This window comes from Chiloscyllium punctatum, chromosome 40 (assembly GCF_047496795.1).
Source record: "Chiloscyllium punctatum isolate Juve2018m chromosome 40, sChiPun1.3, whole genome shotgun sequence".
Classification (NCBI taxonomy): Eukaryota; Metazoa; Chordata; class Chondrichthyes; order Orectolobiformes; family Hemiscylliidae; genus Chiloscyllium; species Chiloscyllium punctatum.
The window spans coordinates 51798568-51811472 of NC_092778.1; positions in this window are offsets into that span (position 1 = coordinate 51798568).

The following is a 12905-nucleotide window of genomic DNA, read 5'->3' on the forward strand; positions in this document are numbered from 1 at the left end:
TTGGTTGACGAGGGAGGTTGAATGTCTAGTAAAGAGGAAGAAGGAGGCTTACATAAGGTTGAGGAAACAAGGTTCAGACAGAGCAGTGGAGGGATACAGGATAGCCAGAAGGGACCTGAAGAAAGGGATTAGGAGAGCTAAGAGAGGGCATGAAAAATCCCTGGCGGATAGGATCAAGGATAACCCCAAGGCATTCTATGCGTATGTGAGAAACCTGAGAATGACGAGAACGAGGGTAGGTCCGATCAAGGACAGTGGTGGGAGACTGTGTATTGAGTCGGAAGAGATAGGAGAGGTCTTGAACAAGTACTTCTCTTCAGTATTTACGAACGAGAGGGACTGTATTGTTGAAGAGGAGAGTGTGAAACGGATTGATAAGCTAGAAGAGATATCTGTTAGGAAGGAAGATGTGTTGGACATTTTGAACAACTTGAGGATAGACAAGTCCCCCGGGCCTGACGGGATATATCCTAGGATTATGTGGGAAGCAAGAGAGGAAATTGCAGTACCGTTGGCAATGATCTTCTCGTCTTCACTGGCAACGGGGGTGGTACCAGGGGACTGGAGAGTAGCGAATGTTGTGCCCCTGTTCAAAAAAGGGAATAGGGATAACCCCGGGAATTACAGGCCAGTTAGTCTTACTTCTGTGGTAGGCAAAGTAATGGAAAGGGTACTGAGGGATAGGATTTACGAGTATCTGGAACGGCACTGCTTGATTAGGGACAGCCAGCACGGATTTGTGAAGGGTAGGTCTTGCCTTACAAGTCTTATTGAATTCTTCGAGGAGGTGACCAAGCATGTGGATGAGGGTAGAGCAGTGGATGTAGTGTACATGGATTTTAGTAAGGCATTTGATAAGGTTCCCCATGGTAGGCTTATGCGGAAAGTCAGGAGGCATGGGATAGAGGGAAATTTGGCCAATTGGATAGAAAACTGGCTAACCGGTCGAAGTCAGAGAGTGGTAGTAGATGGTAAATATTCAGCATGGAGTCCAGTTATAAGTGGAGTTCCGCAGGGATCAGTTCTGGGTCCTCTGCTGTTTGTAATTTTTATTAATGACTTAGATGAGGGAGTCGAAGGGTGGGTCAGTAAATTTGCAGATGATACAAAGATAGGTGGAGTTGTGGACAGTGAGGAGGGCTGTTGTCGGCTGCAGAGGGACTTAGATAGGATGCAGAGCTGGGCTGAGGAGTGGCAGATGGAGTTCAACCCTGCCAAGTGTGAAGTTGTCCATTTTGGAAGAACAAATAAGAATGCGGAATACAGGGTTAATGGTAGGGTTCTTGGTCAGGTGGAGGAACAGAGGGATCTTGGGGTCTATGTACATAGATCTTTGAAGGTTGCCACTCAGGTGGATAGAGTTTGTAAGAAGGCCTATGGAGTATTATCGTTCATTAGCAGAGGGATTGAATTCAAGAGTCGTGAGGTGATGTTGAAGCTGTACAGGACTTTGGTTAGGCCACATTTGGAGTACTGTGTGCAGTTCTGGTCGCCTCACTTTAGGAAAGATGTGGAAGCTTTGGAGAGGGTGCAGAGAAGATTTACCAGGATGTTGCCTGGAATGGAGAGTAGGTCGTACGAGGATAGGTTGAGAGTTCTCGGCCTTTCCTCGTTGGAACGGCGAAGGATGAGGGGTGACTTGATAGAGGTTTATAAGATGATCAGAGGAATAGATAGAGTAGACAGTCAGAAACTTTTTCCCCGGGTACAACAGAGTGTTACAAGGGGACATAAATTTAAGGTGGAGGGTGGAAGGTATAGGGGAGATGTCAGGGGTGGGTTCTTCACCCAGAGAGTGGTGGGGGCATGGAATGCGCTGCCCGTGGGAGTGGTAGAGTCAGATTCATTGGCGACCTTTAAGCGGCATTTGGATAGGTACATGGATGGGTGCTTAATCTAGGATAGAAGTTCGGCACAACATCGTGGGCCGAAGGGCCTGTTCTGTGCTGTATTGTTCTATGTTCTATGTTCTATGTATTACTTTAATATTTGCAATTTTGGAGAAGTCCTTCCAGGGTTTCCTTTTCCAGTGTGTTGAGGGTATTCCCTTCTTTCTGCTTAGTGTTGGTGCTACTGTCTGTCTGATGGTCTGCTGGATTACTCCCAGAAGTCTGTTGTCTTTCCAGTTGGATTCCAGTCCAGGAAGTCCTTTTGTCTGTGTCCCTATGATTGAAGTTCATCCCTCGTGCTAGGATGGCTTTTTCCTTGTCTGAATGTGGTTGGTCTGACAGGTTCTTTATCCAAATCTCTGAATTGTCCATATTATTACAGTGTGTAAGCTTGGCCAGGCTTTCTTATAGGGATTGTCTTTGTCATGGCCTGGTGTTTAGTGTTGATGGTTCGTTCTAGGGTACTTGTCCATTCGTGGTCAGTCGAGTTAGTGTACAGAGTTTTTTTGGTGAAATTTCTTATTTGTATTTGTGGAGTCAGTTGTGGGCATCATTTATCATTTCTCGTGGCATCCTGTGGCCATTCTGCTGTTCTTCTGGCTTGTAGGGTGTTGAGAGGTGGTTTGTATTGAATACATCTTGGTAATACTTGTTTCCTGAGACCATTCTTGTAGGAAGAGCAGTTGTTGGCGGGTGGTGCTCAGTCAAATGGCATTGGTTTCCCATCTTCAGGCTAATTTAAGCATATTGCACTCAAAGGGGCTAGCAATTTTGGAGATTTGCAGCTCAGGTTAGGTTGTAAGTTTGCTTGCTGAGCTGGTAGATTTGTTCTCAGACATTTCGTCACCATGCTAAGTAACATCAGTGAGCCTCTGATTCAGTGCTGGTGTTTTGTTCTGCTTGCTATTTATTTGTCTTGGTCTGTCGTCATGATTTGGAGATGCCGGTGTTGGACTGGAGTATACAAAATTAAAAATCGCATAACACCAAGTTATAGTGTGATATAACTGAAATTATACATTGAAAAATTGATTAAGTCTTTCATTTGTTTGAATATCATAGTTTCACTTCTTTCATGTGTAAACCACAAAACCTGTTTTTTTTTTAAAGTTGCATTCTCAGGTTAGCTGTAAACAATGGTGACAGCTAGACAATATGTTGAAGGTGTTTTTCAATGTATAACTACAGTTATATCATACTGTGTAAATTTTTGCTATAAATTCTGTGTGTTAGGATTGAGCCCTGCACTAGCACCTGATGGAGTGTCGCTCCAAAAGCTAGTGTGCTTCCAATTAAACCTGTTGGACTATAACCTGGTGTTGTGATTTTTAACTTTGGTCTGTTGTGGGTGATATCACATTCAGTTATTTTTGAGAGATTGGTAAATGGGGTCCAAATCAATACGTTTGTTAGTGGCGTTGCAGTTGAATGCCAGGCCTCCAGGAATTCCTGTGTGTGTCTTTGTTTAGCCTGTCGCAGGATGGATGTATCATCCCAGTCAAACTAGTGGCCCTCTTCGTCTGTGCGTGGATACTAGTGATAGTTGGTCATGTCTTTTGGCAGCTAGTTGGTGCTCATGTATCCTGGTGGCTAGTTTCCTTTCCTGTCCAGTATAATGTTTGTTGCAGTCCTTGCAGTGTATTTTGTACATGACGTTCATTTTGCATATGACGTTCATTTTGCTGGTTGTTGGTATAGAGTCCTCTTAAATTCATAAGGAGCTGTTTTAGTGTGGTGGTAGGTTTGTGGGCTACCATGATGCCTTGGGGGCTGGAGTAGTCTGGTCATTATCTGAGATATCTTTTAATGTATGGTAGGGTGACTAGAGTTTCTGGGCAAGTTGTCATCTTGTTTAGGTCTGCTGTGTAAGAATCGGTGGTTTGTGCTTATTGAGTACCCATTCCTGAAGTCGTTGATCTGTTGTTTTTCCTCTGCTTCTCTGGGTGCTGCAGCGTGTTCTGGCTTGTTTAAATAATGTCCTGATGCAGTTCCGTTTGTGGGTGTTGGGACAATTGCTCCTGTAGTTGGGTATCTGATCAGTGTGTGGTTTTCTTGTAAACGCTGGTCTGTAGCGCTCCATTGGCTTTGTGCCCTACTGTGATATCTAGGGAGGGGAGTTTGTTCATTTCTTCTTTGAACTTTATACTGGAAAGGATATTGTTTGTGTTTGTGGGGTTTCTTCTAATTTGTTGCATTTTCATGATGACAAAGGTGTCATCCACATAGTGGTCCCAAAGTTTGGGCAGGATTGTGGGATGGGCTGTTCATTCTGACCTCTGCATAACTGCTTCTGCTGAGAGTCCTGATATTGCTGATACCATAGACGTCCATATTGATTTGTTTGTAGGTCTTGGTGTTGACTGTGAAATGGGTTGTGAGGCACAGGTCTACTAATTTGAGGATGTTGTCCTTGCTGATGGAGTTGCCGCTGTCAGGTGTTTGTCTCTTTGGATCGTCTAACAGTGAGGCTAGTGTTTCTTTGGCTAGGTGATGTTTATTGATGTGAATAGAGCCATCCGGTCGAAGGAAACCATGACCTCGTCATCCTCCACCTTGGAGTCTTTGATGTTAAGGAATTCCTGGGTGGAGTGGCTTGAGGATTGCAGACTTGGTCTGCTTATCGATGCTCTTGTGCAGATCGCATGCAGCTCAGACCTAATGTAGATAAATTGATAGGTATGCTACATTGTGGCTGAATTTCATCTTATTTATTCTGTTATGCATACATTATTATCACTGTGTTAAAGTTTTCTAATAGACATAAACATCATTAAGGAGCCTCTGGATGAAGCACTGGTGGGATGGCCTGCTTTTTGTGTTTAGGTTTCCTTGTGTTGGTGATGTCATTTCCTGGAGTGATGTCACTTCCTGTTCTTTTTTTTTCTCAGGGTGTGGTAAAGTCTTGTTGTTAGAGTTCCAGTTGGAATGCCATGCTTCTAGGAATTTTCGCACGTGACTCTGTTTAGCTTCTCCTAGGATGGATGTGTTCTCCCAGTCGAAGTGGTGTCTTTCCTCACCTGTATGTAAAGATACTTGAGAATGGGTCATGGCTTTTTGTGGCTAGTTGATTTGGATTCCATTTAGCACCCCCTAAGAAAAAGCAGGAAAAGACATCACCACAGCAAATAACATCAACCCAAGGAAACCTAAACACATAAATAAAAAGCGGGCCATACCATCAGTGCTTCAACCAGAGGCGCACAAATAGTGTTATCTAGTATGGTGACGAAACATCTGAATCCGAACCTTCTAGCTCAGCAAGCAAACCTACATCCAGAACCTAAATTTGAGCTACAAATCTTCTCAAAACTCACTAAGATCTAAACAATGAGTTATTTTTGTTGAGCCAGATTAATAATCCTCATGTTTGATCTGACTTTTACTGACTCTGAAATGTCATCTGGCTCAACAAAAATTTTAATCTGAGTTATTCCTGTGTTTTGGTAAGATTTAATTTACAATTAGGTTCAAGAAAGGCCCTTAGAAAATTAAACTACTCTAACTGCACACAACAAAAATCACAAGTTTGATCTCTGGTTTGTATCGTAGAGTTGAACTGGAGAGCATGTTGCAAATTTGAGAATATTGGAGCAGGAGTGGGCCACGCACCATATGTGCCTCTTATTCAATTAGATAATCATATTCCAGGACATCATCATATTCAAGGCACTCTCCAGTGCAGTACTGAACAAATGTGCTGCTGTTGGTATCTTATTTTTGAAGTAGACTTTAAAGCAAATGCTTGTCTGTGTTAAGTGCAAGATCCTATTTTGTGATTTTGAAGGCAGCCAGAAATGTTGTTCAGGCCAATGTTCTTAAACAATATCAAGTACATGTTATCTGTTTATTAACACCTTTATTATTAGTGCTATGTAAGTTGACTAGCACACTTCTTTAACAGTGACAATATTTCAAAAGTATTTCATTGTGCAAAATGTAGGTATATCCAGTGGTTGTGAAAGGTGAATAAATGCAAGTTTTTTTTTCACGGCTGGTAACTTTGTATTTCAACACTATCTACCCATCTGTTCCTCAACACCCCAGTTACACCTGATAATGGATAAGATCTTTACGTACCATTTTGACATTTTTAATTGCCTCCCTTGAGGTACAAAAGTTGTTTATTTTCTTTGGACCAATTTTCAGATTTTCATTGCCATTTGCATGAGGTGTTTCTTGACATTTGATGCTGAAAAGCTTAGCTTTAATTTTGATCTGGAATTTATGTTGTACTAACGTAGTGTGAATATAAAATCAGCAATTGTTATGTCTTTCGCACTCCAGGAAATACTTTGTCTGTAGATATTGCAGGAGCACAAAATTAGTCAAACTCAGCAGTGTTGGTTCCTTTCCACTCGTTCTGTACTTTTAAGGTTCTGTTTATATTGTCTTGGTTCACAAGCAAAATGGCTACGGAATGCAACAGGCATCAATAGAAATATACACCAGTGTGAGATATTCCTTTTTATAAGTATTGCCTTATTGTTTAACGAGATTGATCCACCAGAGAGGATGGCAATGGAACTGTCCAATGGATAATCGGATTTGGGTTTGGCACCAAATTTCCAACATCCCAAAGATGAAAATCCAAAGACTTGAACAGAATTCAGTGAATGATGAAAACCATACTGTGGGGTGTTAATCATCTCACTACAGAAAGTTGTTTCATTTTGTTGCATAAAATTGTCTGGACTAACTTGCACTTTAATAAGTGAAGCAGAAAAATGAATTTGCAGATTAATAAAAGACAATTTCATCTAACCATTTGCCCAAGTGCTTATTGTGGTAAATTTCAAAGCCCACCTCTTATATTCTATTTTTCTCAAATGGTACTTGATCTTTTTAGAGAGCTGTTTACAGATAAAGTTACAAAATGCCTTTTAGCTTAGCTGTGCATAATTTAAGCTGTGGTAAGCATGTTTTCTGTTAATCATGCCTGATGCTGTAAAGTGACCAGCTGGCAGATTGTTATACTGTTTGCATACCTCATGACATCCTTTGTTATCTCCTATTTGTTATGCTTTAAAATGTAGTCCTTATAAAATGTTGGCTTTAATGGACAATTGTCCCCTATATATGTTTTGCATTGCCAAGTCCAAGTCCATTTAGAATTATAAGAGGCCATGAATGGGAAATACAGTTAATTACAATCCTTGTCTGATTTGAATGAATGACCTGTTTTCTCATCTCTGCCTCCCCCTCGACCCAACTGATCTAATTTGTTTCCCTGCACATGCATCAATTTCATTAACCTTCTGAATGCAGGAGTACTTCCCATTTCATATTTGGTTTCAAGATCTTAACACCCTTCCAACCTGCAGATCTAGCAAAGATGTGGAAGCTTTGGTGAAGGTGCACAAGAGGTTGTCTAGGATGTTCCCTGGATTAGAGTGTAATAGCTGCAAAAAGAGGTTGGAACAACTTGGATTGTTAACGTCAGAGCATTGGAGGCTAAGGGCTGAGCTGATAGAAATATATAAAATTGAGGCATGGATGGGTAGATATGTCAAATAATAGGGGACATATGTTTGAAGTGAGCCGGGGAAAGTTTGAAGGAGAGGACCAGGAGAGGATACTCAAAGTATGCCAAGGGAGGTGATGTAAGCAAATAAAATAGCAATGTTTTAAGAATCATTTAGATAAATGAACAGGTAGGAAGCAGAGGGATACAGACCATATGCACGCAGATAGGACGGATTAAGAATGGCAGCATGGTTGGTGCAGAATTGAGCCTGTTCCTGAACTCTACAATTCTGTTACTTTAGTTACACTGGGCATTGGAGAGACTATATCTGGAATGCTGTGTGAGCTGTTTTGGTTTCCTTATTTAAGGAAAGGAGTGCCTTGGAGATGCTTTGGCGGAAGTTCTCTTATGAGGATAGGCTAAGCTTATTTACACTGAAGTTAGAGTGAGGGGTGACTTGATTGAACTGTATAAGGTCCTGAATGACCTTGACAAACTGGTTGTGAAAAATATTCTCTTTTTTTGGAATCAGTCTAGAATGCGGGGGGTACTTTTAAAATTAGGGGTCACATTTTCAGAACAGACCTGCAGATTTCTTTGAACTTTCTTGAAACAGTGCAAGAGGTCAAGGACTGATCAGACAGCAGGTGATATGATTGCACTTTAATGTAGTACATCTTCCCTATTGTGTGGTGACCAACGTTGCACACAGTTTACAGCTGGGGCCCAACCAAAGCTCTGGACAACGCCAACGTGGCCTTCCTGCTCGTATACTCTATGCCATGACTGATAAAGGTATTTGTTCTGTATGCCACCTTGACTTCTTTATTAACCTCCCTTTCCACCTTCAAGTATCCCAAGGTCCCTCTATTCTTCTGTGCTTCCATGTCTCTTTCCATTCGTTGAGTACTTCCTTGTATAGCTCTTTCCAAAGTGCATAACCTCACATTTATCAGGATCAACTTCCACCTGCCTATCTGACCAATCATTTATTTTTGTCTGAACTACATCAACTGCCCTACTCTTATCCAAACACTTGGTCCCTTCCTTGAAAACTTGTCCTAGCTTTGTTAGGCATGATTTCCCTCCATAAAGCCATGCTGACTATCCCTGATCAAATCTAACCTCCAAATGGAGATTGCTTGACTCTTCACCAAAAGTTTCCCTATTGATGACCAATGGGATTCACTGGTTTACAGTCTCCTAGGCTAACTCTACCACCTTCTTGTAACATGGAACCATATTAGCAGTTCTCTATTCCTTAGTCTCCTCCATTGTGGCCAGACACAATTTGAAAATTTGGGCGAGGATTCCTAGGATTTAACCTGTCCAGATCTGGGTGTTTCTCCACTTTTAAATCTATCAAAACCTTAATACCACCTCGCTGCTTATATCAATCTGCTCAAGAGCTTAACAGAGTTAGAGACAAAAAAACTGCCAATGCTGGAATCCCAAGTAGATAAGCAGGAGGCTGGAATAACACAAGTCAAACAGCATCAGGAGGTGGAGAAGTCCTGAAGACAGGTTATACCTGAAATTCCGACTTTTCCATGTCCTGATGTTGCCTGGCTTGCTCTGTTCCTCTGGCCGCCTGCTTGACTGCCAAGGACTTGGGTCCTCCTCCCAAGTAAAGACCGATGTGAAGTACTCATTTAACACTCTCTACCAATGTCCTCCACCTACACGCACGGATTGACCCTTTGGTCCCTGGTAATTCTCTTCCCCCAAATGTACTGATAAAATATCTTGGAATTCTCCCTAATCTTGTCTGCCTGCATTTTTTCATGCCCCCCACCCTTTCCTCTCCTAATTCCTTTCTTGGATTTTCCCCTCCACTTTCAAAAGTCCTGTAGGGCATGTTGTTTTGCTCCTTTTTTTACCTATTATGTCATTTTTTTCCCCCCTTTTTATCCAGTTTTGAATATTTCAAGAGATCCATGGGCCTGTTACTCCTATATTTCACCCTAAAGGGGACATGTTGGGCCTATACTCCCCCAGTCCCTTTTTGAATGTTTCCCACTGGTCTGCCGTACACTTATCATCCACTAGCTGTTCCCAGTCTACTTTTGCAAGATCCTGCCTTATTTTAATACAATCTGCCTTATCCCAGTCCAAACCCCTTTTTTGCTGACCATCTTTCTTCCTTTGCATAACAAACTCAAAATGTACAATGTTGTAGTCACTATCCCTTTGAACACCTGTCCTGCCTCATTTCCCCAGAGTTAGATCTGCCATGCACTGCCTCTTATAGGATGTTGATATAAAATGCTCTCTTGTTTACATTTTGAAAACTCTGCCCCTCTAAGTCCTTTATGCTATGATAATTCCAATTGATATTGGGTAGTGAAATCCCTTCAAATAATTACTATCATTGTTTTCACATGCTTTAGTGAATTGACTATGCACCTGCTCATCAATTGCCTGCTGATGGTTCAGGTCTATAAATACACTCCTCACAGTATGACTGACCCTTTCGTATTCCTAAATTATGCCTATAAATCCTCATTTGGTGACTCTTTCAATAAGTACCAATTCCTCTTCACTGCAGTTACCGACTCCATAACAAACAATGCAACAGTGCCTCCACGTTTACATCCTCCCCTGTCCTGTCTGAGATCCTGTTGTGTAGAGCAATGTTTTTTAAACTGACTCTTCCTTTTCTAGTTCTGTCTTTTTGTTTCTTTATTTGTTCCATTCCTTGCACCAATTCTTTTTTGTCTGAAAATCTCTCCTGCCTTCCACTCCATTACCCTTTTTTTTCTTTTTACCATCCTCTCCTTGCATTTTAAAACTTGTTCTGTCTCTAATGTTAGGCAAAAGTGAGGACTGCAGATGCTGGATAGCTTTTCTAGTACCACGCTAATCTTGACTCTAATCCTGTCTCTAATGTTGTCCAGTTCTGATGGAAGGCCAATGCTCTGAAAATTGAGCTGATTTTTTTTCTGTCCCCGAGTACGTGACCTGAAGATTAGAGGTTGGTGTTAGGAGAATTAAGGGCCAGAAAGGTTATCTATCTCTGATTCTGAACAATGTTCCAGGGCCAGCCTGGGAATAGGTTTGGTTGCATGTGCCACAGAAGGGCCTAGTAAATTATGATGGCTAATGCTGTAGGACTCCCTGGTCTAACATTCTGATTCCTACAGAAGGGCTTATGCCCGAAACATCGATTCTCCTGCTCCTTGGATGCTGCCTGATCTGCTGCGCTTTTCCAGCAACACATTTTCAGCTAACATTTCTGGACCCTGTTATCAATGGCACATAACTTGGAAACTGTTCCACAAAAAATGGTGTAAATTTATTTAAACTACTAAGCAAAAGTGCATGCAACAGCACTAGTTGTACGGATGACCATCTGAGACAAAACTTAACTTGCCAATCAGTTGACCGATCTCCCAAGTGCATCTCTGGAGTGGTTGACCTGAACCACTTCACTTACTGCTGTGATATTGTCTTCAAGATCTGTCTTTATTCTTCTTTCTAGCAATGAAAGGTTTTTGACTGATTTGTTTTTTTATTACATCAGTGTCCTGTATGTCGTGACTGTCAGGTTTACTTTCTCTGGGCCTCATGCTTGAATAAACACAGGTAGTTCTTCATGGTGCTGTCTGTAATACCCAAAGGCATCATAGACATTTCAGGTGAGGCACAAGTATGTTCGTACCAGCACTCTTCAAATTGATTTAAGCCTATGTTGGTGCTGAGACTTCAGACCAGATAAATGGATCGAGCATTGGAGATTGATGGTGTTCTAATGCCCACAATAGTTCTTCAACCAGGGTCCCATTCCTCCTTCAATGTTCCATTCCACCACCATACGATAAACTCCGCAGACAGAACTCAACCAGCTTAAATTTATCAAAAGGAAAGAAGAAAAGGATAGTTACAAAATTCAAAGTGGTTATTCAATAAAACAAGTAATGCCTTCAGTTGGAGATAATTATTTAGCCTCCATTATTTCACTGCTTGTACCAGAGGTAGGGTTGGCCAGAGAAAGAGACAGAAAATCCAGCCCATGGTAACTGTCCGTATGCTTGACCTTGTTTCCAGCATTTCTTGTTTTATTTCAAGCCCCAACAGTATTGTTCTATTGTATATCGCAAAAGGGAACCTTCAGTTAATGGAAATAATAAGCCAAACCTGCTTTCTGATCTTAATTGATTTGTTCTTTCAATTTACAAAAACGTTAATGTTGCATTCAGTGAAAGGTGATGAAACATAATATGAAAGCATTTGGGGAAAAAAAAAGAGTTTCTGTTCTAAAGAAAGTTAAAGTTGCCTAGACCCAGGGAAAGTGAGGACTGCAGATGTTGGAGAAATCAGAGTCTAGAATGGGGTGCTGGAAAAGCACAGCAGGTCAGGCAGCATCCGCGGAGCCGGGGAATCGATATTTCGGGCATAAGCCCTTCATCCGGAATGTAGGACTTATGCCCAAAATGTTGATTCTCCTGTTGCTAGGATGCTGCTTGACCTGCTGTGCTTTTCCAGTGCCACACTTTTCTAGTCACTATAGACCAAATCTTTCATTGGATAGAGACAACGAGTAGTGAGTTTAGCCATGCCTAAGGTGAGGGCAAGATTGAGAAGGTGGGATTTCTGTGATTACTGCACCCAGTGCAGTACCTGCTTTTGGTATCTCTCTGCATTGCAAATCAGCTGTCCAGTCAACTGAGCTAAACTCGACCCCTCCCAATCCTTGCTGCAGTTTCCTCGATGTTTCCCTCCTCAAACTGTCTAGCGACATTATTACATACCTCCAGAATAGAAACCCTACAGTGTGGAAGCAGGTCATTCAGCCCATTGAGTCTACACTGACCCTCCATAGAGGCATCCCACCCCAGCCTTATAATCCTGCATTCCCCATGGCTAATCCACTTAAACTGTACATGCCTGGGTGCTTTGGGCAGTTGAGCGTGGCCAACCCACCTAACCTGCACATCTTTGAACTGTGCGAGGAAATCCATGCAGACACAGACAATGTGCAAACTCCACATAGACAGTCAGCCGAGGGTGAATCTGAACCTAGGTCCCTGGTATTGTGAGACAATAGTGCTAAACACTTAGCCTCTGGAGAAGATAGGGCTTGAAACTAGATGACCTGGCTTTGAGTTAAGGGCACTACCACTGCACTATAAAAAGCCCTTCTGTGTATTTTGAACAACACAATAATTGAACCAATTGTTATACAAGGGACAAAACAGTAAATCTGAAATAAAGGCTAAAAGTACTGACAACGCACAACAAATAGGTCACCACCTTTAAGGACTGTATTACATCAGCATACGGTCTCCATTGAGAAAAGCTTTTTTCTATTTCAGAGTGGAGACCCTTTTCACCCAAAAATTTTGCAAGGATAGCAACAAACTCAAAACATTTTAGGAAGTCTTTGCTAGTTAATAGATAATGACAGTCATGTGGAAACTGCTGCATCAAGTGTGAAAAGCAAACTCCAAAAGGTTGTTTGTGAGTGGTGTAATTAACTTCTCTGTGTGTTTACAGAGATCCTGTCACAGTGATTAAAAGCTTTGCTTTTGAAATTGAAGAACAAACATCAA